The sequence below is a fragment of the Phyllostomus hastatus genome, unplaced genomic scaffold (genome assembly GCF_019186645.2).
Source record: "Phyllostomus hastatus isolate PE091 unplaced genomic scaffold, TTU_PhHast_1.1 phas_scaffold_28, whole genome shotgun sequence".
Classification (NCBI taxonomy): Eukaryota; Metazoa; Chordata; class Mammalia; order Chiroptera; family Phyllostomidae; genus Phyllostomus; species Phyllostomus hastatus.
Window position 1 is genome coordinate 22,192,645 of NW_025334022.1, and position 24,860 is coordinate 22,217,504.

General features: G+C 38.0%; 1 long non-coding RNA gene across 2 annotated transcripts in view; it reads right to left on the reverse strand.

Annotated features, from left to right (window-relative positions):
• Positions 1-231: 231 nt before the first annotated feature.
• Positions 232-24,860, reverse strand: part of LOC123805189 — a 44,459-nt gene continuing 19,830 nt past the window's right edge. For both annotated transcript variants that reach the window (XR_006783272.1, XR_006783271.1), the window contains exons 3-4: positions 9,171-9,251; positions 232-279 (exon numbers count right to left, since the gene is read on the reverse strand). This is a non-coding gene — a long non-coding RNA (uncharacterized LOC123805189). The remainder of the gene's footprint in view (positions 280-9,170; positions 9,252-24,860) is intronic.

The window sequence follows — 24,860 nt, forward strand, 5'->3', positions numbered from 1 at the left end:
ATCCAATATGAAATAGATTATTTGAATAGCATTAACTATAAGGAAATTTAATTAGCAATTTAGAAGACTTCAATTTTAAAAACAGAAATTTCCAATACTCGCCCATGTGGCTCAGTTAGTTGGAGTGTAGTTCTGTGCACCAAAGGGTTGTAGGTTCGATTCCCAATCAAGGCACGTATGTACATTGTGGGTTTGATCCTCGGCCCAGGCACATACAGGAGGCAGTCTATCAGTGTTTCTCTCTCACATCAATGTTTCTCTCTCTCCTTTTCTTTATCTCTAAAAATCAATGGACAGGAGAAAGGAGAACCCTTTAACACTGTTGGTAGGAATACAGACTGGTGCAGTCACTATGGAAAGCAGTATGGAGATACCCCCCAAAATTAAAAACAGATCTGCCTTTTGACCCAGTGATCCCACTCCTGGGGATATATTCAAAGGAACCCAAAACACTAACTCAAAAGATCATAAGCACCCCTATTCTCATTGCAGCATTATTTACAATCACTAAGATATGGAAGCAGCCCAAGGGTCCATCAGTAGATGAGTAAATAAACAACTATGAGACATTTACACAATGGAATACTATTCAACCATTAAAAAGAATAAATTTAGCCCTGGCTGGCGTAGCTCAGTGGATTGAGCGCGGGCTGGGAACCATAGTGTCCCAGGTTCGATTCCCAGCCAGGGTACATTCCTGGGTTGCAGGCCATAACCCCCAGCAACCGCACATTGATGTTTCTCTCTCTCTCTCTCTCTCTCTCTCTCTCTCTCCCCTCCCTAAAAATAAAATAAATAAATAAAATCTTAAAAAAAAAAAAAGAATAAATTTTACCCTTTGCAACAGTATGGATGGACCTGAAGAACATTATGCTAAGTGAAACAAGCCAGTCTGACAAAGAAAAATACCATATGACTTCACTCATATTTGTAATCTAATGAACTGAAATAACAAGCAAAATAGAGATAAACTCATAGATAGAGGGTAGGATGACATCTAAGAGAGGGGAATGTAGGGGCTGGAGGGATTGAGCAAAAAGGAAAGACTCATGGACGTGGATAACAGTGTGGTGATTGCAGAGGGAGGAGTATATTAAACAGCTAAATGATAATAGAAAAAAAATTTAATATTTAAAAATAAAAGGGTCTGGAAAAATAAAAATAAATGAATATACCCTCAGGTAAGCCTTAGAAAATAATAATAGTAAATAATAATAACAATAAACAAATATTTTAAAATATATGTTATTGATGATCCTATTACAATGGTCTCAATTTTCCTCCTTTGCCTCCCTCCATCCAGCACCTCCTACTCCCTCAGGCAATCCCCCCACCACTGTTCATGTCCATGGGTCATATGTATAAGTTCTTCAGCTACTGTATTTCCTATCCTGTACTTTACATCCCCATGGCTATTCTGTAACTACCTGTTTGTACTTCTTTTTTTTTAAGATTTTATTTATTTATTTAGAGAGGGAAGGGAGGGGGAGAGAGGGAGAGGGAGGGGGGGGAGAGAGAGAGAGAGAGAGAGAGAGAGAGAGAGAGAGAGAGAGAGAGAGAGAGAGAGAGAGAGAAACATCAATGTGCAGTTGCTGGGGGTCATGGCCTGCAACCCAGGCATGTACTCTGACTGGGAATCGAACCTGTGACACTTTGGTTCACAGCCTGCGCTCAATCCACTGAGCTACGCCAGCCAGTGCTACCTGTTTGTACTTCTTAATCCCCTCACCTCTTCACCCATTCCCCTACACCCTACTTCCATCTGGCAACCATCAAAACACTCCCCATATCCACATATCCTCAGATGAGTATTAAAAATAATAATAATAAAAAATAAACAAAGATTATTTTTAAATAAATAAATAAAAGATGGTTTCGCTGAACTATTCTACCAAACATTTAAAGAAGAATTAATACCAATTCTACAAAATCTCTTCCAGAAAAAAAGAGGACGGGACATTCTCAAATCATTGTATTACCAAAATATAAAAACTATAATACAAAAATATAAAACATTAGGCATGTCTCTCAAAATTACTCTGCAGCTGGTAGGAAGACACAAACACTGCCAGTGATTTCAAGAACGTCTCTGACAATAGTATCCAGCACCACGCTTCCTCTCTCTTTGTGATCAGAAAGCCAGCTTTAAAGAAGTGCAACCTGCACAGTCACACAGATCCCCCACGCAGAAGGGTCCCTGCTTGATTTACTGCTCTATTATTGCCATCTTGAAATTCTTAATAATTTTACCTTTGAATTTATGTTTTAGAAGTGAAGTTCAATGGGACAATGGACCAAGCCATGTGAGCAGAGAAGATATGTGATAGAAAATAAAAGCTTTAGCCCTGGCTGGTGTGGCTCAGTGAATTGAGTGTCAGCCTGTGAACCAAAGGGTCACTGGTTTGATTCCCAGTCAGGGCACATGCCTGGATTGCAGGCCAGGTCCCCAGTAGGGGGCTTGCAAGCAGCAACCACACATTGATGTTTCTCTCCCTCTCTTTGTCCCTCCCTCCCACTCTGTCTAAAAGTAAATAAATAAAATATTTTTAAAAAAGATAAGTAAAATGCAAAAAAAAATTTTAAAGCTTTACATTTTTTGTACTTTCAACAACAATTTTTTTCTTGGTTTTGAATAAACCATTTTCACTTTGCACTGGACCTGGACAATTAGACAGCCAGTCCCACATGACCACTGTTTTCCCTGAAAGACACATCAGCAACTGCCTCAAATCTGCCAACCAGATACTCTAGCTCCACTTCAAGAAACCTAGAACTTTATGCTTTTTGTGTTTTTCCCCTTAATTTCACAAATATATTTATTAAAGGGAAATTGAAAAATATGCTTAATCAAAAAGAAAAATGATATTAAAATCCTTGCTAACCCCAAGACACAGAGATAAGCACTTTCAATATTTTAGCACATTATCCTCTTTACATGCACATGTACTCATTTTTATAAAAACAAATGTTAAAGCACATTTTCATAATCTGCTCTTTTACTATATTAATACATTAAAAGCATTCTCATGTTACTAAATATATACATTATTTTTATTTTGAAAAGGAAATAAATTTGTTGAGTTTTCTCATTAGAAAATATTAACTCATTGAGGGAAAGCATTAGACAACAGAGAAACATATATAGTTCTTAAAGACTTTATTTATTTTTAGACAGAGGGGAAGGGAGGAAAAAAGAGAGGGAAACAGACATCAGTGTGTGGTTGCCTCTCTTACACCCCCCACTGGGGACCTGGCCTGCAACCCAGGTATTTGCCCTGATTGGGAATCAAACCAGCAACACTTTGGTTCACAGGCTGGCACTCTGTCCGCTGACCCACACCAGCCAGGGCTAGAGAAATATATTAACAAAAAAGTGAAAATTGTACTTCACTTTCCACCAATGGAAACTATCTGCCAATAATCACATCACTATTCACCAACAATCACATCTAAAAATATAATAATACAGATAATATGAGACTTTCATACACATACAGACACATATAGACACATATATATAAACTATATATTACATACACATATTTAAACAAAATGGATCGCTCTATGTACAGTCATATAATATTTTCTATTTTCCTACAGAATATGGATACACTTCCCTGTGAATATAAATCACTATAGATTTTTACATAAATAGGATTATCCTATACGTAATATTCATCCTAATTTTTCTCCTAACGTTATAACTTAGATGTCTTTCCCATTCTAATACAAAGAGATTTCTCTTATTCTTTGTAATGACTGAAGACTTATTTAACTAAGAGTTAGTAACACTCATACATATTTATTACAATGTAACTATTACTCAGATGATAAACATTCATGCAACTTCTAGTTTTTCAAATTTTATTTTTTTTATTTTACTTATTTATTTTTAGAGAGGGAAGGGAGGGAGATAGAGAGAGAGAAAGAGAGAGAGAGAAACATCAATGTGCAGTTGCTGGGGGTTATGGCCTGCAACCCAGGCATGTAACCTGGCTGGGAATCGAACCTGGGACACTTTGGTTCCCAGCCCGCGCTCAATCCACTGAGCTACACCAGCCAGGGCCCTAGTTTTTCATATTTTAAAACAATACTATGATGAACATTTGGTTTTATGTGTGTTTATGTTTATGTGAGAGTATATCTTTGGATTCTTGTCCAATTATTTCTTTACAATAAATTAATAGATGTCTAATAGCTAGACTAAAGGATATAAACAGGAAATTTATACTTTCAGCAAATAGGTGTAGCTACTTTATTTTTTTCTATCTAAAGTTTCTCAGAAGCCCTTATGCCTCTGAATGATACAGGAGGCATGCAGATGTAAACTTGTCAATTGAAGATATCTATCTTTCTTTCTTTTCAAGTACAATTACTTTCAATATTATTTTGTATTGGTTTCAAGTATGCAGCATAGTGATTAGACTTTTAAAAGTATTCCCCCTAATATTTCCAGTACTCACTGGCACTGTACATATTATTGACTATATTTCCCATGCTATACTTTACATCCCTGTGACTATTCTGTAATTCTCAATCTGTGCTTCTTGATTCCCTCATTTCTTTCACCCAGTTCAAACCCCCACCCCTCTGGCAACCACCAATCTGCTCTCTGTAAGATATGTTTAACTCTTTTTTAAAAAAGATTGTATTTATTAATTTTTAGAGAGAGGGGAAGAGAGGGGGAGAAACATCAGTGAGAGAGAGAGAAACATTGATCAGTTGCCTCTCACCCACCCATTGAGCTACACCACTCAGGGCAGATAACTTTAAATCTTGAAGTTTTTTTTAAAGATTTTATTTATTTATTTTAGAGAAAGGGGAAGGGAGGAGAAAGAGAGAAACATCTGTATACTAGAGAAACATCTATCAGTTGCCTCTCACACACACCCAACCAGGGACCTAGCCCACAACTCAGGGATGTGCCCTGATGGGGAATCAAACCAGCAATCTTTCAGTTTGCAGGCTGACACCCAAACTACTAAGCCACACCAGCCACAGCTAACTTGAACTTCAAAAAATATTTTCTATTTTAAATAATCTCCTTTGAATAAAGGTTGAGACTTTCAGGGTTTCTCTTACTCCTCTTCCCCAAGATGCCCTTATGGCAATTGAGGGCGGGACCCTAGCCATTGATTTTTCTTGGGGTCTCTGTTGGTCTTTCATTCCACATTGCATGTGGGTACCATATGAAGCTCATGGGGGTTGCTGCTGGTATCTTGACCTAGTCTGGTCTTTGAGACTAATAATGCCTACCTTCTTGGCTCTATTATGTGGCACCCCCACCATAGCTTATTGGAATGGGACATCCTACACAAGCATGACTACTGTCCTTATGATTCACCTCCAGGGATCTGTTACCCATAGCCTCTGCTTGGTGTCTTCTCATCCCAGTGTCATTTGGGGGGTAAGCTGGCCCATACCCCATTAACTCTCCAGAGCCTTCTCCAGGTCCTAGCTATGCCAATCTTAGTGCCATGATAAATTAGGGGATAATTTTTTCTTCTTCCAACTCATTATGCCATCATGCCATTTTTAACCTCTTATCTGGGTGACATCGTGTTGGACATGATCTTCTCTAGGGGAGCTGACTATTTTCCCAGTTTTCACTTGGGGATGCAAAGAACTGTCTCTATTGCTCTAAGAATCTCCCAAATTTACATTTACACAATGGAATACTACTCAACTGTGAAAAAGAAGGAAGTTTTACCCTTGGTGACAGTATGGATGGACCTGAAGGACATTATGCTAACTAAAATCAGCCAGTCAGAGAAGACAAATACAGTATGATTCCACACATATGTGGAATCTAATGAACAAACTGAACTAACAAGCAAAGTAGACACAGACTCATAGATGGAGAGCAGGATGACAGCTAAGGGGGGAGGGTAGGCTGTGGAGGGATTGAGCAAAAAAGAAAAAGGAGTTATGGACATGGACAATAGTATGGTGATTGTGGGGAAGGTAGAAGGGAACTAAATGGTAATGGAAAAAAATTAAAATAATAAAATAAAATAAAACAAAATAAAACAAAATAAATAAAATAAAATAAAATAAAATAAAAAGAATCTCCCAAACTTATCTGGGATGACTCCCTTCTTCTTCCCAGGCAGCCCTTCTAGAAATCAGAAATGGCTACATCTTATGCCTTCCTCCTATCTGGAAAAGACAAAATATCCCTTCTCAAGGTAGCATTCACTCTCTCCAGTCCCTCAGGACTTAATAAGGAAACACACTGCGAGGTGTTTAAAAAAATATATCTATATCGCATACATGTTAAGGTCTTAATACTTTTACTGAATTACCCTACAAAATATATGTGGTCTGTCCAGAAGCTATCCAGCCATGTACTATAAAAAATAGAGACATTTACTGAAGAAGATACAGGATACAAGAAACATTATACACAGGACTATAACACCTCAGTCCCCTTCAAAGTAGGCACCTTGGGATCTCACACAGTTCTCCCAATCACCATCAGCTGCCCCGTTGTATTTTCCTGAATCTCATCAATGGTCTGAGACTCTGCATGAGATGTGATGCATGAGTGGGTACATTGTCATGATGAAGCTGCCCATCACCAGTTGCCCATACCTGCAGCCTTCTGAATCATCTGAATAATTTCTGCAGAGGAGTGTTGAAGATTAATGCAAAATTTGATGCAGATTTGTTGCTCTACTCGCTCAGTCATTTTGAGTGTGAGGTCCCACAGTACACATGCTCACTCAATGGCATCCACAACCCCCACTAATTAGTAACATGAAGTCGTCATTGTTCACACATGTGCATTCCAGTCCACTCTCCTTGGCTGCCAGGTTACATCAATGTTACGCAAACCATTCTCATATTAACAATGGCTGTACTTTTCCAGACTGGCCTCATCATAAACAAGTATAGTACCAATTTATGCTCCCAGTAGCAGTTTATGAGATGTCCTTCCCCATAGTCCTTCCACCTCCATCATAGTAACCCTACTAGCTGAACTTGGGCAACTGGTTGCCCAAAATCATGTCATCTCAATCTTTTAATATGCATTTCTTTGAGGTTTAATGAAGTAGACAGTTTTTGATGTTTATTTGTTCTTTTGTGAATTTCCTGTCTATGATCTTTGTCCATTATTCTACTCATCTTTTTGTATTTTTCTTGATTTATGAGAGTTTGGTATACAATAAGAATATTTACCCAAGTTGCCATTGTATTTAATTTTATTTGTGGTATTTTTTGTAATTCTTATGAAATAAAATCTATCTCATTTCTTCCTTTTATGTTTCATTTTTGTCTTCATGATTACAAAGCCTCTCTACACACTGATTATATGAATTGGAATCTACAATTTATTCTGTACTTTATGTTTTAATGTTTTCATTTAAGTATGTAATATATTTGAAATTTATTTTGGTGCAAGATGCAAGGTAAGGCTCTCTATTTCCCAAATGATTAACAAGTTGTAATAATGTCCTGTTCCTCTCTGAAAAAAAAATATAATGGTCTTGATTTTCCAGAACATTATAGCTTCAATGCAGTAACTATTGAATGTAAGTGTCTACCATAAACTTCATTTTTTTACATTACACCAACTGTGAGGGACCTAGGTCTAACCAAAGTTCAATCTCCTACGTACAAAATCAACTGGACTTGGGTGAGTGGTAAACAGAAAGGCACCTTCGAAATGTATCTTAGAGAGGTAGAATGTCTGATAATGCCCTCTGCCCTGTGTCACACACCCTGACTGTTACCATAGGAAACTGGGCCAGAGCAGATCTGCCTCTGGCTGGCCAGTAGTGTATGGATTCTTTACTTAATGCAGGAAAGATTTCACAACATGAATACAGGTGATTTTAAGAGTGTATTTAGTAAAGCTGGGGACAGTGGGAGTTTAGGAGAAAGAAAATAAAAAGCTGACACCTGAGATAAGTCATGGGCGTGTTCTAGCCAGAACTGGGTCTTTTGTCTTGAGGTTTTTTATCTCTCTTTTGCAGATGGGAGTCTTATGGGAGTCTTATGGGAGGTCTCAGGGGAGGATTTCAGCAGAATATTCATTAGTTTTCTAGATGTGTTCCTTAATATGTTGATGTATGAAAATTAGTGCATGGAGGGACCAGGATCATTTTCTGGTCAGCTTTGCTGCTATCTTGAATTTGTTTGGTTTTAATTGGATTTTTTATGTATTCCCCTGACTTCAACTGTCCTTAAGTTTGTATCGCACTAATGGCAATAATTGGGTCTCTGTTATTTATCTCCCTGACCAGGGTGACTTAAGCTACTTACTTTCTGATTAGGGAGGAGAAGGGTAAACTATTTGTTCTCTATTGTCCTTGGTTAGGGAAGATAAGCTCTTGATATTTACTAGCTGGGTGTAAATTGCTTGCTTTGTTTGGCCCTATTTGTCTAACCATTTGCCTCAGTTTCCCTTTTCCCACTGGTCAAGAATTCTCCTAAAATCTAGTTATCCTGCCTCATGACCATTTTCCAAAGACCAATCACTGGGATTTCTCACACTTTCCTGGCCTGAGTTTCCCTAGTCTTGAAGAACTCCCTGCAACTCGGCTGTCAGTGTTATTCTTGAGCCAGTCCAGAGATGTTTATTTTGGAAAGCTTAGAAGCGCCAAGGACAGTTTCTTCAGCTGAGATATCTTTGGAATGCTAGATGAAGTATGAAGTATCTTGGAGTGAAAACCCCCCTGAACTATTAAGGACGTCAACCAGTTACTGGATTTCCCCCACTTTTCCACTTCTACACAACTAACCCTACTAACAGACCTTCTTAAGAAGAAGGAAGGCTTTTAACTTAGTCCCTGATGCAGCCACAACATGTCAGCAACTAAAACACCTGTTTACCTGTACCTTCCTCCTTGCTTACCCTAACACAACAAACTCCCAAGTTATTAAAATCAACCTCTAATTCTATAGAATTAGAGGGTCACTTTTTAACATAGTATGCAAGGCCATCCATTACCCAGCCTTTTCTTACTTCTCTATATTCTGACTTCCTCACCACTCTCCGTCTTGCACATCATGGTCAGGCAATTCAAACGGTTTATAGTTCTCCAACTGCACTAAGCTACTTCTCTCTCTGCCTTGCTGTCTGTTGCTCTTCCCTCTAAGAATGTCTCACCGCCACACCCCCCACCTTCATTTACCTAAATCCTACATAATTCTTTAACACTTACCTCAGGTATTATCACCTCCAGAAAAATTTTCCCTGGTACCATCTTCTTAAAGACTGGGTGTAGCACCTCTCAGACATCCTCCTATAATATAGAATGCAAAGTTCTATCAATTTTTAGCTCATTGTATTATAACTACATTTTGTGTGCTGATGAACTCACTTGATCATAGCTCCATCTTAAATGGAGAGACTATGTTATCTCACTGTATATCCTCAACATCTAACAATATGTGGTATACAATAGGCCCTCAATAAATGCTTGCTGATTAAATTAACAGACAAATGAACTGCATCCTATCATTTGATTGCTAAACCAATCCCCCTGCCCCAATCCAATAGTGAAGAAGTGCCATGGGGCACATGAAGAAAATAAATCTGCTACAATCCCAGTCAGAAACACATTTTAAGAAATTTCTCAAATTTAACTGAGACAGGTTAGCATTGTGCATATATAACTTCTATCCACAAACATTGGGCCAAAAGGTCATCATCACTGAACTGACTGTTCTAATAAAGAATAACTTATATTCTTAAATTTAACTAAGACTATTTAGCATTGGGCATATATAACTTATATACACAAATATTTGGCCAAAAGGACATCATCACTGAGCGAACAGACTGTTCTAATAAAGAATAATTTGTATTCTACATCATTTTTTTAAATTTTTATTTATTGATTTTAGAAAGAGGAAGGAAGGGAACCAGGAAAGGAGAGGGAAGAAGAGAGAGCAAGGGGTGGTGGGAAGAGAGAGAGATAAATCAATCTGCTCTGCTGTTCCACCCATCCATGCATTCATTGGTTGATTCTTGTATGTGCCCTGACCCGGGATCAAACCCACAACCTTGGCATATCGAGATGACACTCTACCAACTGAGCTACCCAGCCACAGCTCTACATAATTTCTTATTGTGATTTTGTTTATGTACCTGTGTCTTCCATAAGACTAAGAGTTTCTCAAAGCTCCACACCCAGTACAATGCTTGACACATAGTAAGCACTCAATAAATGCTTCTTAAATGAATATACAGGGTAGGGCAAAAGTAGGTTTACAGCTGTTCATATGAAAATAATACAATAATCAATAGATAATAATATAAGAGTAAACTCTATTTTGCATACTCACAACTGTAAGCCTATTTTTGCCATACCCTGAATAAGACATACACTCATGCTGTCTCCTCTACTAGAAATGCCTCTTCTCCCTCTCCTTTTCCCCCTAAAAAAAATTATACTTTTCCTTCAGAATTCAGTCAACTGTCAACCCTTTCTGACTCAGCATAAAGCAGAAATAGTCACTTCCTCCTCTGGGCTACAGTACTTCATTATATATATCATTCTTGCAGCATCTATTATTGTACAGTGACTGTAGTTAGTTAAATTTAAACCCCATCATTCACTACTTGTGAACTCCTCAAGAGCAGGAACTTTGTCTTATTTCTACTTATATCTTCATGTTTTGTACCTAAAAATTGCAGGCCCTAAATAATAGGTTATTAAGTTAGATTGAAGGAGGAGCACCAGTAAGAATAGAAAAGAGGAGATAGATATACAAGGTCCAGCAGAAGTAATGCCTGATTGAGTGTGGTTAGTAGGGTAATACATGGGTATAATAATTTATAGTTTTAATTTGAACATTTCACCTAAAATGGTATATGGTGTGCTTGAGTATGATATTGTTATGTTACAGGATTACATGCTTACGAGTTTGCAATAAAAAGGGGCATTATATGCACCAGACCCCTGTATGTTATGACAAGGGGTAGAGATCAAATCAAAACAAATTTCTAAATAAAAGTAGTAAGAGGGAGGAAAGAAGTAGAGAAAAAATCAAGAATGATTAAGGTTTTGAACCTGAATGACTAGAACAACTGGGTCATTTGATCTTAGCTAACAGAAGTAAAGAAATGAGTACCAGGCACAGGTTTGGGCAGCTGTGGGCAATTAGGACTTTATATTTGATTTTGAACATACTGAGTTTAAGGTTCCAGGAAACATCCAGCCAACATTTAAAACCCAAATCTAAATTTAAAATACGAGAAATGTAGGCTTAGCAGTCAGTCATTTATGGTTGGAGCTATCAGGAGATATGAATGACTAGGAAAAAATATCTACTTTCACCATACTGGTCTTAGTAAAAAAATAAAATAAGAAGTCAGTGCTAAATATTGGGAAGGAAGAGACAACTTATTTGCTGATGATATAATGATCTAACTGGAAAAGTATAAAATAAAAACTAATAAAATAGTAGCAGTCAAGATAGAGGGTGAAGCCCTGGCTGGTGTGGCTCAGTGGATTGAGCGTGGGCTGTGAACCAGGCATCACTGGTTCGGTTCCCAGTCAGGGCATATGCCTGGGTTGCAGGCCATGACTTCCAGCAACCGCACATTGATGTTTCTCTCTCTCTCTCTCTCTTCCTCTCTCTCTCTCTCTCTCTCTTTCTCTCTTTCTCTCTCTCCCCCTTCCCTCTCTAAAAATAAATAAATAAAATCTTTTAAAAAAAGATAAAGGGTGAATACACAAAAGTTCACTGCTTTCAGTAGAACAATAATACCTACTTACAAAATGTAATGAAAAAACCTATTCATGATAAAAGCAAAACTATAAAATGCTTAGAAAAATGTTAAGCCTATATGAAGAAAATCATAAAGCTTCACTGCAGCACATTAAAGAACATCTTTAAAAATGGAAAATGCACCCTGGCTGCTATGGCTCAGTGGATTGAGCACCAACCTGTGAACCAAAGGGTCACCAGCTTGATTCCCAGTCAGGGCACATGCCTGGGTTGCAGGCCAGGTCTCCGGTAGGGGGAGTGCGAGAGGCAACCACACATTGATGTTTCTCACCCTCTCTTCCTTCCTCCCTTTCTCTGAAGATGGATAAATAAAATCTTTTAAAAAATGGAAAATCCCACCAAGTGACTAGATGGGATGATGCAGTATCCTAAATAAAACAATTCTTCCTAAATTAATGTATAAATCTAAAGCAATTTTTAATCAAAAACCTAAAGAAAGTTTTGGAAATGTTAAAAGTTAATTCTAAAACTCAGCTGTAAGGGCATATTTCCTAGAAATATTTGAAAAATAAGAATGAGAATAAACTTTCTCTATGAGAAAGCAAAACTTACATAAAGCAATAATTAATGCAGTCTACAAAGATATCAATGCATTTCTGGGGATTTAGTATTCAATAATAGTGACATTTCAAATCAGAGGTGAAGAACATGATTACTCAATAAATGAGCTTAGTGCAGCTTCTTTTTTATTTTTTTAACATTATTTTATTTATTTACTGATTTTAGAGAGATCAAGGAAAGGGAAGAGAGAGACACTCAGACAGATACATCAATTTGTTGTTCCACTTATTTATGCATTCATTGGTAGATTCTTGCATGTGCCATGACTGGGGATCGAACCTACAACCTTGGTATATAGGGATGATGCTCTAACCAACTGAGCTACATGGCCAGGGCTGGATTCTTTGGAATGTCTACTTTTAACCATATACAAAATAAATTCCAGGTGGATTGAAGATCTAAACAAATTAAAAATATAGAAGAACAGAAAAAAATACAAAGGACTTACGTGACAATATTGACATAGGAAAAGATTTCTAAGCAACTCAAAACCCCAGACATAAAGTGCAAAAAAAAAAACACACACAATAGATCTGACTGCATACAAAGTTAAAATTGTATAACAAATGACAGCATAAACAAAAATCAAGAACTTTTATTTAATTTTATTTTTTATTTTGTTAAAGATTTTATTTATTTATTTTCGGTGAGAGGAGAAGGAAGAGAGGGAGAGAGACATCAATTTGTTGCCTCTTGCATGCCCCCTACTGGGGGCCTGGTTCACAACCCAGGCAAGTGCCCTGACAGGAAATCGAACTGGCAACACTTTGGTTCACAGGCCTGCGGTCAACCCACTGAGCCAAACCAGCCAGGGCTCAAGTATTTTTTTTACTGAGTAGATTCACTCTTTTCATTTCTTCTTTTTTTAAATTTTTTATTTACTTATTTTTAGAGAGGAGAAGGGAGGAAGGAAGAGAAACATCAATGTGTGGTTGCTTGTCATGCACCCTACACTGGGGACCTGGCCAGCAACTCAGGCATGTGCCCTAGACTGGTAATCAAACCAGCTACCCTTTGGTTCACAGGCCAGCACTCAATCCACTGAGCCACACCATCCAAGGCTCAAATACTTTTATTTTAAAACTAATAAATACAACTGGAATAAAATATATCAATAAGTTAAGGAGTTAATATACTTAAAGAATAAAGAGTTCCTTCAAATCAATAAGAAAAATAAATCCAAAGAGAAAGTAGGCAAACAGGCAATTCAAAAAAAGTACACATTTCAAATAAAACAGTTTTAAATGTTTGGCCTACTAATCATTAAAACACACAAGTAAAAACAATGAAAGCCTTTTACTACCAGGTTGATGAAAATGAAAACAATGATGCACTTGTTAATATCCAGTGCTACTGATGAAGACTTGGAAAAATGGCCTCTCTTTAAACCCTATTGGTGAGAGTGATTGTAAAATGCTTCAGAGTTTTGAGAAGGCAATTTATTGACTATAAAAGCTCTACAATAAATTTCATAAAATTATTAATTATATATTAACTATCAATTATAATTTTACATGTATATACCCACTCATCTAGCAATTGATTAGTGTGCCTTACATATCCTTCTGTCACACCAGTCATCCAAGCTTTTCATTTATCATAATTTATATCAATTCTCACACCACTCTCTTCCTCTTTTAAAATAACCAAATCTCTCACTCACCTTAGCCTCCCAAATTTTTCCACTATGTCCTCTGGAACACCATTTGTATCCACATTAAACTTTGTTATATCCTTAGCCTCTTCCCTAAATGTTCCTTTCATCTTCTTCTTTTTTTAATTTTTTAAAACATTTTATTTATTTATTTATTTATTTATTTTAAAGAGGGGAAGGGAAGGTGAAAGAGAGGTAGAGAAACATCAATGTGTGATTGCCTCTAGTGTGCCCCTTATGGGGGACCTGGATCGCAACCCAGGTGTGTGCCCTGACTGGGAATCGAAGCAGTGACCCTTTGGTTTGCAGGCCCACACTTAATCCATTGAGCAACACCAGTCAGGGCTTCCTTTTACCTTCTTTTTCTCACCAAGACCTCATACTTCCCTAACTAAAGACACTGTTTTCCCTGAAACCCTCTCAGGTGAAGGCTGTGTCTCTTCCACATAAGTCACATTATTAGACTTGGAGGTAAAGTGCCCTCCTTGTTGCTCATTATCCTCACAGCCAATTTCTAATTTATTTCTCTGTAAAAGTCACCAGCTGCACACCTTGCTACTGTCATCTAGTCCTCAGTCATTTAACACTCTGCCATCAGTCTTACATCCTGCTCTCCAAAACTACTGCTGTCATTCTTGGTGACTTTGACATTCACATGGATGATCATTGAACTCCTCTAGTCAATCAACCAAAGATTTTTGCTGTTGTTGTTTTTAAAGAATTTATTTATTTTTAGACAGAGGAGGAAGGAAGGAGAAAGAACAGAAGAGAAACATCAATGTGTGGTTGCCTCTCATGTGCCCCCCCGCCACTAGGGACCTGGCCCATAACCCTGGCATGGTCCCTGACTGGGAATTGAACTGGCAACACTTTAGTTCGCAGGCCAGCACTCAGTCCACTGAGCTACACTGGGCAGAGTAACCAAAGATTTTTTCCCATGCTACTTTAGCTGCCCACTTTTACTGCCATAACTTACACCTTGTAGTCACCATAACTGAACCACACATCAAAGTCACACAGAAAATTCAAAGATAATAGAGCAATGCCTTCAAAATTTGGATGAAAAATATTTCAAAACTAAAAGTCTATATTCAGCCAAACTATTAATCAAGTGAAAGGTTAAAGACATTTTAAATAGGCAAGATCTCAAATAACCCCGATGCCTGGGTCAGCTGAGGATTCTCATCCCCGTCTTCCTCAAACAAAAATGCACATAGTGTTATGACCTATTCCTGAGAGCTGGAGGTTGACCATGGTAAACTTAAAATATAGAGGGCAGCCCATTCCCTCTGGTGATATTCTGAAGAATGTTCAAAATCTGGTCCACACTGCCACAGACTTGACAAATACACTAACCGCTGAGAGCTCTGTTTTTCAGATAAGTGATTTGCTGGTTAGCTGGCTCTCCAAAATATGTTTTAATCAAAAGAAAAAGCCCTAATTATAGTTTGTCAATTTTCATGATGTAAATATTCCTATTATGGCCAATTTCAAGCTGCCAGGAAAACATCAATTTTCTGAAAATATAACCATTAGTCAATACAAGCTTGGTCCAGAACACTACTGTGTGACACTGCAGGACTGACAGCTTTGCACATGAACTTACTCAGAAGGGACTATTATAAACTTTTAGGGATGGACTCTGCCCCTGAGACTCTTCCTCCAAGAGCCTTTAATAATAGCAATATTGCCCTTTCCTCATATGGCAAGATTAATGTTTGCTTCTCAATTTTTGAAAATTAAACAAATACATTATACACAGGTGGTTAATATCTAAAGGGAAAAATGTTTCTCTTCAAGATGGAGGCATAGGTGTCACATATACCTCACCTCACTGCACAACCATAAGAAGGAAAACAACTAATTTAAAAACAAAAACCACTGAGAACTGCCAGAAAATCACCCAGAAAAACACCCAGAACTGTACAGAAGTCCTACAACCAAGAATTTACAGAAGCTATGTTCATCTAGATGGGTAGGAGGGGTGGAGCCAGGGAGGCAGGGCAGAGAGGACTTGGTGTGGCAGTGACAAGCTGGGGCCAGAGGCAGACAGGTGGCCGTGCAGCAGCTAGCAGAACAGGCAGCCCCATATTCACGTATGGTGGATAAAAATCAGGGAGACACCTTGTGAGCAAGCAAGGCCAGGGCTCCAGTGCCAGAAAAAAGAAAGCTTCATAACTTCTGGCTGTAAGCCCAGTGAGGGTTGGGGTAGCAGAAGAAACTGCCAGTTTCTCAGGAGAGCTCAGAATGTACACAAACCCACCCACCATTAGAACCACAACCAGGACAACAGCTGGAGGGGTGCCAGTTGCACAGGGGAAGTGGGTCAAGTGACCAGAAGTGAGGCAAAGGCCAGGTAAGTCCCCAGAAGTCAGCCAGCAGTGGCACTGTCCCCTCTTCAACCACTCCCCACCACATGGAGCCACAGTTGCCCCACCCTGGTGAATACCCAAGGCTTCACCCCATACAACATAACAAGTGCACTAAAGTGGAATCAAAGCAGCTTTACCTAATACACAGACACAGGGAGGCTGCCAAAATCAGGAGACAAAGAAATACAGTCCAAATGAAGGCACAGATCAAAATTCCAGGAAAAGAACTAAGCAACACAGAAATAGCCAACCTATCAGATGCAGAGTTCAAAACACTGGTAGTTAGTCAGAATGCTCAAATATCTCATTGAGTATGGCAAAAGCATAAGGGAATGAAGGTTCTAGTAAGAGAAATGAAGGAAAATCCACAGGAAACCAACAGTGAAGGGAAGGAAGCTGGGGTTCAAACCAATGATTTGGAACATAAGGAAGAAATAAACATTTAACCAAAACAAAGAAATAAGAATTCAAAAAAAAAAAAAACAAGGAAAACTTAAGAACACTCTGGGACATCTCCAGACATGCTAACATCCAAATCATAGGGATGCCAGAAGGAGAAGAGGAAGAGCAAGAAATTGAAAACTTATTTGAAAAAATAATAAAAGAAAACTCCCCTAACTTGGCAAAGGAAATAGACCTACAATTCCAGGAAGCACAGAGAAACCCAAACAAGTAGGACTAAAGGAAGAACACACCAAGACATGTCATAATTAAAATGTCAAAGATTAATGATATAAGCCCTGGCTGGCGTAGCTCAGTGGATTGAGCACGGGCTTTGAACCAAAGCATTGCAGGTTTGATTCCCAGTCAGGGCACATGCCTGGGTTGCAGGCCACGGCCCCCAGCAACCACACATTGATGTTTCTCTCTCTCTCTCTCTTTCTCCCTCCCTTCCCTCTCTAAAAATAAATAAATAAAATCTTTTTTTAAATCTTTAAAAAAAGATTAATGATATAGAGAGAATCTTAAAAGCAGCAAGAAAAAAGAAGAGAGTTACCTACAAAGGAGTCCCCAGAAGACTACCAGCTGATTTCTTAGAAAAATCTTGGCAGGCAAGAAGGGACTGGAAAGAAGTATTCAAAGCGATGAAAAGCAAGGACCTACATCCAAGATTACTCTACCCAGCAAAGCTATCATTTAGAATGGAAGGGCAGATATAGTGCTTCCCAGACAAGGTCAAGCTAAAGTAGTTCATCATCATTAAGGCCTTATTATATGAAATTCTAAAGGGACTTATCTAAGAAAAAGATGATCAAAACTATAACCATTAAATTGACAACAAACACAGCTATCAACAATTGAATCTAAAAAACAAAACCAGAAACAAACTAAGCAAACAATCAGAACAGAAACAGAGTTATAGATATGGAGATCATTTGGATGGTTATCAGCTGGGAGGAGGAAGGGGGAGAATGTGGGAAAAGGTGTAAGGATTAAGAAGCATAATTAGCCCTGGCTGGTGTGGATCAGTCAATTGCGCACCAGCCTGAGAACCAAAGGGTCGCTGGTTAAATTTTCAGTCTAGGGTACATGCCTGGGTTGCAGACCAGATCTCCAGTAAGGGGTGCTCAAGAGGCAACTACACATTGATGTTTCTCTCCCTCTCTTTCTCTCTCCCTTCCCCTCTGTAAAATAAATAAATAAATAAATAAAATCTTCAGAAAAAAAAAGGAGCATAATCGGGTAGGTACAAAATAGACAGGGGGATATTAAGAATGGTATAAGCAATGGAGAAACCAAAGAACTTAACTGCATAATCCATGGACATGAACTAAGGATGGGGGATTACTGGAGGGAAGGGAGAATCCGGTGGAGGAGGGCAAAGGGGGAAAAACTGGGACAACTGTAACAGGGTAATCAATAAAATATACTTTAAAAATGAAAAAAAGAAAAAAAGAAATGTTATTTTTAAAGACATGATAGTGATTACCTCTTGTGGTGAGGGAAGTAGACCCAACTAAGAAGTACACAGGGGCCTTCTAAGGTATTGATAATATTCAGCTAGATAGTGGGTGGACAGGTGTTTATTTTATTATTAGTATGCCTATGATATTTTCATGTTACATATTAAATGAATTAAAATGTTTAAGTAACAAAATAGAAAATGAAAGAAAACACTTAAAAGTATGTATTAAAATACAGTGGAATATTTTTATGTGATCTTCAATTGAGAGGAGCTTCCTTAGCAAAGCTCCTCGCCCAAAAATACAGAAGATTGACAGATTTGATTACATCAAAAAATTAAACTTCTGTACAATAAAGGATAACATAATGTTAAAAGACAAGTAACACACAGATGATACATTATAGAATTATATGCCTATATAATTTTTTTATTATTTTTTAGAGAGAGAGGAAGGGAAGGAGAAAGAGAAGGAGAGAAACATCAATGTGTGGTTGCCCCTCGTACGCCCCCAATTGGGGACCTGGCCCACAACCCAGGCATGTGCCCTGGCTGGGAATCAAACCAGCGACACTTTGGTTCACAGACCTGTGTTCAATCCACTGAGCTACACCAGCCAAGGTGAAACCAATATAATTTTATTACCCAATGTCACTCCAGTAGATTTAATAAAAAATTTTTAGAGGAGAAGTAAGAGGGTAGGAAGGATTTTTTATTATGGAGGAAAGAATACTTAAAATTCACGAAAAGCACCTATGAATCAATGAGAAAAAGACAAATAACTTACCAGAAAAATGAGTAAAGAATACCAACAGTTCATATAAAAATACAAGTAAAGCCCTGGCATGATTCAGTGGATTGAGAGCCGATCTGCAGACCGAAAGGTCACCAGCTCGATTCCAGGTCAGGGTACATGTCTGGGTTGCAGGACAGGTCCCCAGTTAGTGGCACATGAGAGGCAACCAATTGATGTTCTCTCAAACATCTATGTTTCTTTCCCTATCTTTCTCCCTGTTTTCCCCTCTCTCTAAAAATAAATAATAAAATCTTTTTAAAAAGAAAAATGTAAATAGGAACCATGAGATATATTCAATCTCACTAATGTTTTGGGGAAAATAAATTAAAAATTAGTAAAATGCCAATTTTAACCTATCTTGTCAGCAAAGATAAGAAAGACTAATGATACCCAGTGTTAGTGATAATATACAGAAACACAGTCTCTCAAACACTATTTATAAGAGTGTAATTGGGTACATTCTTCTTAGAAGACAATCTGGTTGTATTTCTAACAAAATATTAAATGCATTTTTTTACTCTGCAATTTCTCTTCTAGAGTGCCAGCCTTCAGACAGACTTGCATAAGTGTTCAAGGTATAACTATAAGAATAAAAGTAAATGCTCATCAATAGGGGACTGATTAAATATATTACAAGATATTCATACAATGGAATATATGCATCTGCTGAAAAAGAAGATACACTGACATGGGAAAATGCTTCATTTATAACATTAAAATAAAAGCAACATGTAGATCAATATTCATGGTATGATTTTATTTATGAAAAACCATGTGTGTGTGTAGAAAAAAAAGCATATGTGAGGGGGGATCAAAAAAAACCAGAATTATCTTCTGGAAGGCAGGTCCCTTGTAGTACTGCCTTCCCCTGCTGGGGGGGGTGTTCTAGGAACCCATCTGTATCAGTGTACCAGCTGGCGTTGTTGTAAGATGCTGCATTCGGCTTCAGTGAATTTTTTTTTGAAGACTAAACCCACTTGCCCATTTCATGATGGGTGATTTATGAGCTCACCTGACCACACTGTGCTGAGTGTTCAGCAGTTTTTGATCAAAAACAGTATGAACCCCGCCCACCCTCCCTATTCACCCAGTCTTGTCCCCAGTGACTTTTGTTGCTTTCCCCAGATAAAAAAAGTGCTCAAAGGGAAATGTTTTGCCTATGTGGAAGAAGTGAAACAAAAAATGGCAGCACAAAAAAGCATCAAAACTGACGAATTCAAAAAATGTTAGAAGCAGTGGAAAAAATATCTCAATAGGTGTACTGGATAAAATGGAGAGTACTTTGAGGGTGACTGAAGTCTAAACATGTAAGAATAAATACACAATTTTTTATAAATAAAGTCATAGTTTTTTGGATCCCCCCTCATTTATACAGGTGTCCCTCACTTTCCAAAAGTTAATGTACATTTTGCAACATAAACTTTTGGAAAGTGAGGGATACAAAAGCAAAGTGGTACACTCTCCTTTTAGAAAGGACCTACATTACTACCTGTTTTCACTAAGCAAAAGAAATCCAAAGAGGATTTTCAGTTTTACAAAAAAAGCCACCACTGTACTAAGGTAGGTCTTCACTTTATGCCATTTTGGCTTAGGAAATATTTCATAGGAACACTCTACTTTTGGAGAGCAGGGAAAACCTGTATCTATAAAAGCATTAAAAGATATTTTGAAGAAATCTCTCTGCACTGTTAGTTATGGTTATCTCTTGTGGGGGAAAAGGACTGGGGAGCAGTTGTAGGAAGACTAACAATTATAAAATTTAACTTCTATATTGTTTGAATGTTTATAAGCATGTATCTGAAGATTTCTTATATGTATATTTCTAACATAAAAATACTAATGTTTGCATATTTGGCAAGGAATGTTTTAAAAATATATATTTGAACCCTAACCAATGTGGCTCAATGGGTTGGGCATAGTCCCATAAACCAAAAGGTCACCGGTTCAATTACCAGTCAGTGCACATGCATGGGTTGTGGGCCAGGTCCCAGGTTAGGGGTGTAAAATTCTCTCACACATTGATGTTTCTCTCCCTCTCTTTCTCCTTCTCTTGTTTTCTCTAAAAATAAATAAATACAATCTTTAAAATATATATTTGATAACATTTAATTTACTATAGCTTTGATTGGGGCCTCTTTCTCTTTTTCTTTTTCTTTTTTAGTGGACATCTAAGAGTAATCCAGATTACTTTTGTCAAAGCAGGTTATGGATAATATGGGATCACAACCACAAAATGGTATAGCTCTGACTCCAATCCCGTCTGTTCTGCAGAAATTAGAAATAATCCTTCTTAAGTGTTTCCCAAATATTTCTGGCAATAAGTCCCCAGAGCTTTCTCACATATGCTCTATAATGTCTCCCCTTTACTGCCATGTGGTGCCTGCCATTTCCCTTCAATAATGATGTCTCCCCTCCCTATTATCACCAAGAGCAGCTAGCATACCAACAATACCCATGAAGGCCACATGAGCTGATGTCTGAACTAAAGGCACCAATGCTGGTTATCAAATACATTGAAGGTACCAGTGCCAACAGAGCTACTGCCTTCAACAATGCTACTGCCGATGTTGCTGCCTCTATCACCATCATTTTGGTACCTCTCTGTCTGTCAACATCCCTCCATCCAATTAATCCGTAAGTCCTATGGATTCAACCTCCAAAACATATCTCAAATATGCCAACTTCTTTCCAAGTCCTTTTTATCACTGTGGCCCAAACTGCAAATATCTTACTTGTACCCTACAGATTGGTCTCTCTGTTTCTATTCTTCAATTCAATTCATTTTCCACAATAATAGTAAGAATGACCCTTTAAAATATAAATTAGGTTTTATCATTTTCCTGCTTAAAACAAATTAGTTACTTATATTATACTTATATTAAAATTCAGATGTTTTACAATGACTTACTAGATTGTACATGATCTGGCCTCTGACTATCTCCAGAACCTCATCTGTGTTACTCTCTGCTCAATCAATATAGTCCAGAAAGATCTGATCCAGTCATATTGGCCCCCTTTCTTCTCATCAAACATGCCAAGCTTACCTTTGGGTCATTGTATTTGCTGTTCCTATTGCCTAGAATGCTCTTCTTATGGCATTTCACAAGAGTGCCCCCTTCTTGTCATTCATTCCTTACCTTAAATGTCCCCTCTGCAGAGAGCAACCTTCCCTCACCTACCCATCCAAATAGACAACCACTCATTCTCTATCACATCACTCTATTTAATATACTGCACAGAAGCTTTGATGTATTCTAATTTTTGACAGTAGCTGCTCTATCACCTTGAGTCTCTAGGTGGTAATGTGAACAGAGTCCTCCAGCTGACTCACATGTAATGGAACATGTAACATGAGCAAGAAATAAATATTGTCTTAAGTCACTGGGAAAAATACTCTGCACAGCACTTCTCACTACTTGACATTGTTTAGTTTGTCCATCTCCACCAACAAAATCACTAGAATCCATGATCCAAAAGATAAACAACCCATCAATCCTGTTTGCCACTGTATCCTCAGCAACTAGACTAGTCCCTGGCACGTAGTACAGGCCCTCGATAAAATTTTGCTGAATGAAGAAATCACCATCACCAGCATGGCCAATGTTGTTGACAACGTCAAAGCTGTTGACTCTTTGTGCTCAACTCAGCCTTATGAAATTTCTTTGTCCTGACCAGTGTGGCTCAGTTGATTGGGTGTCATTCCGCAATGCAAAAGGTAGCAGATTCAATTCCTGGTCAGGGCATTTGCCTGGGTTGCAGGTTCAATCCCTGGTTGGGATGCAAATGAGAGGTAACCGATCGATGTGTCTCACTCACATGGATGTTTCTCTCTCTCTCTTTCTTGCTCCCTTCCCCCTCTCTAAAAATAAATAAATAAAATATTATTTAAAAAATAAAAATAAAATTTCCTTACTCAACTCAGTAGCTATCTTAGTGAGTTTCAGAGGACACTGTTGTTTTAGCTTTTACTCTCTTGTAACTACTTAAGCCTAAGTCTTGGGTATGGCAATTCAGGTATGGCCTTAGATATAACTCCCTGGGGGCAAAACCCAAGGGCAATTGGATTAATAGACACATGCTGCCCCCAGAATCAGTTGTCCCCTGTCCCCTGCCATATAAGCCTTGACTCAACCCTGTGCATCTCTAGGCTCTCATCCTCTATAGCAGTAGTTCTCAAATTTAGCTGCACAAATAATTACCTGAAGAAATTTCATAATTATTAATGCCTAGCTTGGTCCCACCCTCAGAGGTTCTGATTAATTGGTCTGGGATGCATTGTAGGCAGCAGGATTTTTTGTTTTAATCTCTAGGTGATTCTGATGTGTAGCCAAGGTTGGCAACCACTGTTTCAGAACAAAACAGGTCAACTTCAAGTCCTCTTGACTTCTCCCTGAATATGATGAATAATAAATTTAGGCTCAACTTGTTACCTTTGCTGCATAAATGTGTTCCCACATAGTAATACTGAAATATTATTAATGTAATAATATTTTGACTACACCAGGATTCTGAAGATCCATTTCATATCACATGAACTCAGTTGAGGCACTTTTAGGAAATGTAGTATGTGCTTGTTGTCACTAGAGGGCTGTCAAGAAAGGTGAGTAAAAGAGAAAGAAACAAAATTTCAAACTTTAGAGATTCCATTTACTCCCATAGTTCCTATCATTTTGATGAGCACAAATGTAAACTTTCCATCGCTGGCACGAAATACTTTTCAAATGCAGTTGTGTATATTCAAGTGCATCCTAGTGATTTGCTCCTAATTACCCATCACTTTACATCTAACTACACAGGAAAATCAAAAGTGTCTCCCAAAACTGACTTCCTTTTCTGACTTCTGTTTCTGTCAATGATTTTATCCTCCTAGTCATTCAAACAAGAAACTCCATGTGTCCCCTCTCTCCGTGCTCTAAGCTAATTTTACCTCCTGAATATTTCTCATATCCATTTTTCCCCTTCACCCCCACTGCCATGGCCTTGATTCAGACAAAGGACTACTCATCTGAATTTGTATAATAACCTCCTAAGGGATCTCTCTGACTCAGTTTGGAGTCCTCTACTCCTTCCTTTACACTGCCACCAGAATGAGCTTTTAAAACCAAAAAGCTAATCATGATCATGGCAGTCTCCTGCTTAGAACCCTTCTGTGGCTCCATACATAATAAAGTTATGAGTACCTCTTTAGGGTCCTTAAGTTCTGGCTCTTGCTACTTCCCCAAACATATCTTTCACAGACCTCATCTGTGCCTTCGTAAGTGCTATTCTTCTGCCTATAATGCCCTTCCTCCTCTTTTTATCCTGGTGAGCTACTCATTCTTCAAAATTCAGCTTTGGAGTTTCCTTCTCTTTCTAGGCCATAGTAGTCACCTGGGCATCGAGACTTTTCAAAGCTCTCCAAGTGATTCTGACATGTATCCAATGTTGAGAACTACTGCTACCATATATCTCTAACACTAGGCTGTATTTCAACCACTTTGTAGCATAACTGTCCTCCTTTCTAAACTGTAAGGTCATTGAGGGAATAAACCATGTCTTATTCAGTTTTGCAATCCTAGTATCTGTGAAGAAAAAAAAAATGAATGAATGAGTAAGTGAATAAACCCTACAAGTAATATAAAAATACAAGTTTCGATTAACATTTTTGTCATACCATAACTAGGTATAGTTCACTTTTATAGTATGATGTAGCATTACCTTATAAGAACATAAGAATTGTCTTCTAATTTAAACTAAATATTGTCACCAAGAGTATAAAAAACACAATTGTCCTCACAGACAATTACCTCAACCTGCTCAAAGATATACTTCCTGTAGTGATGTTTATAA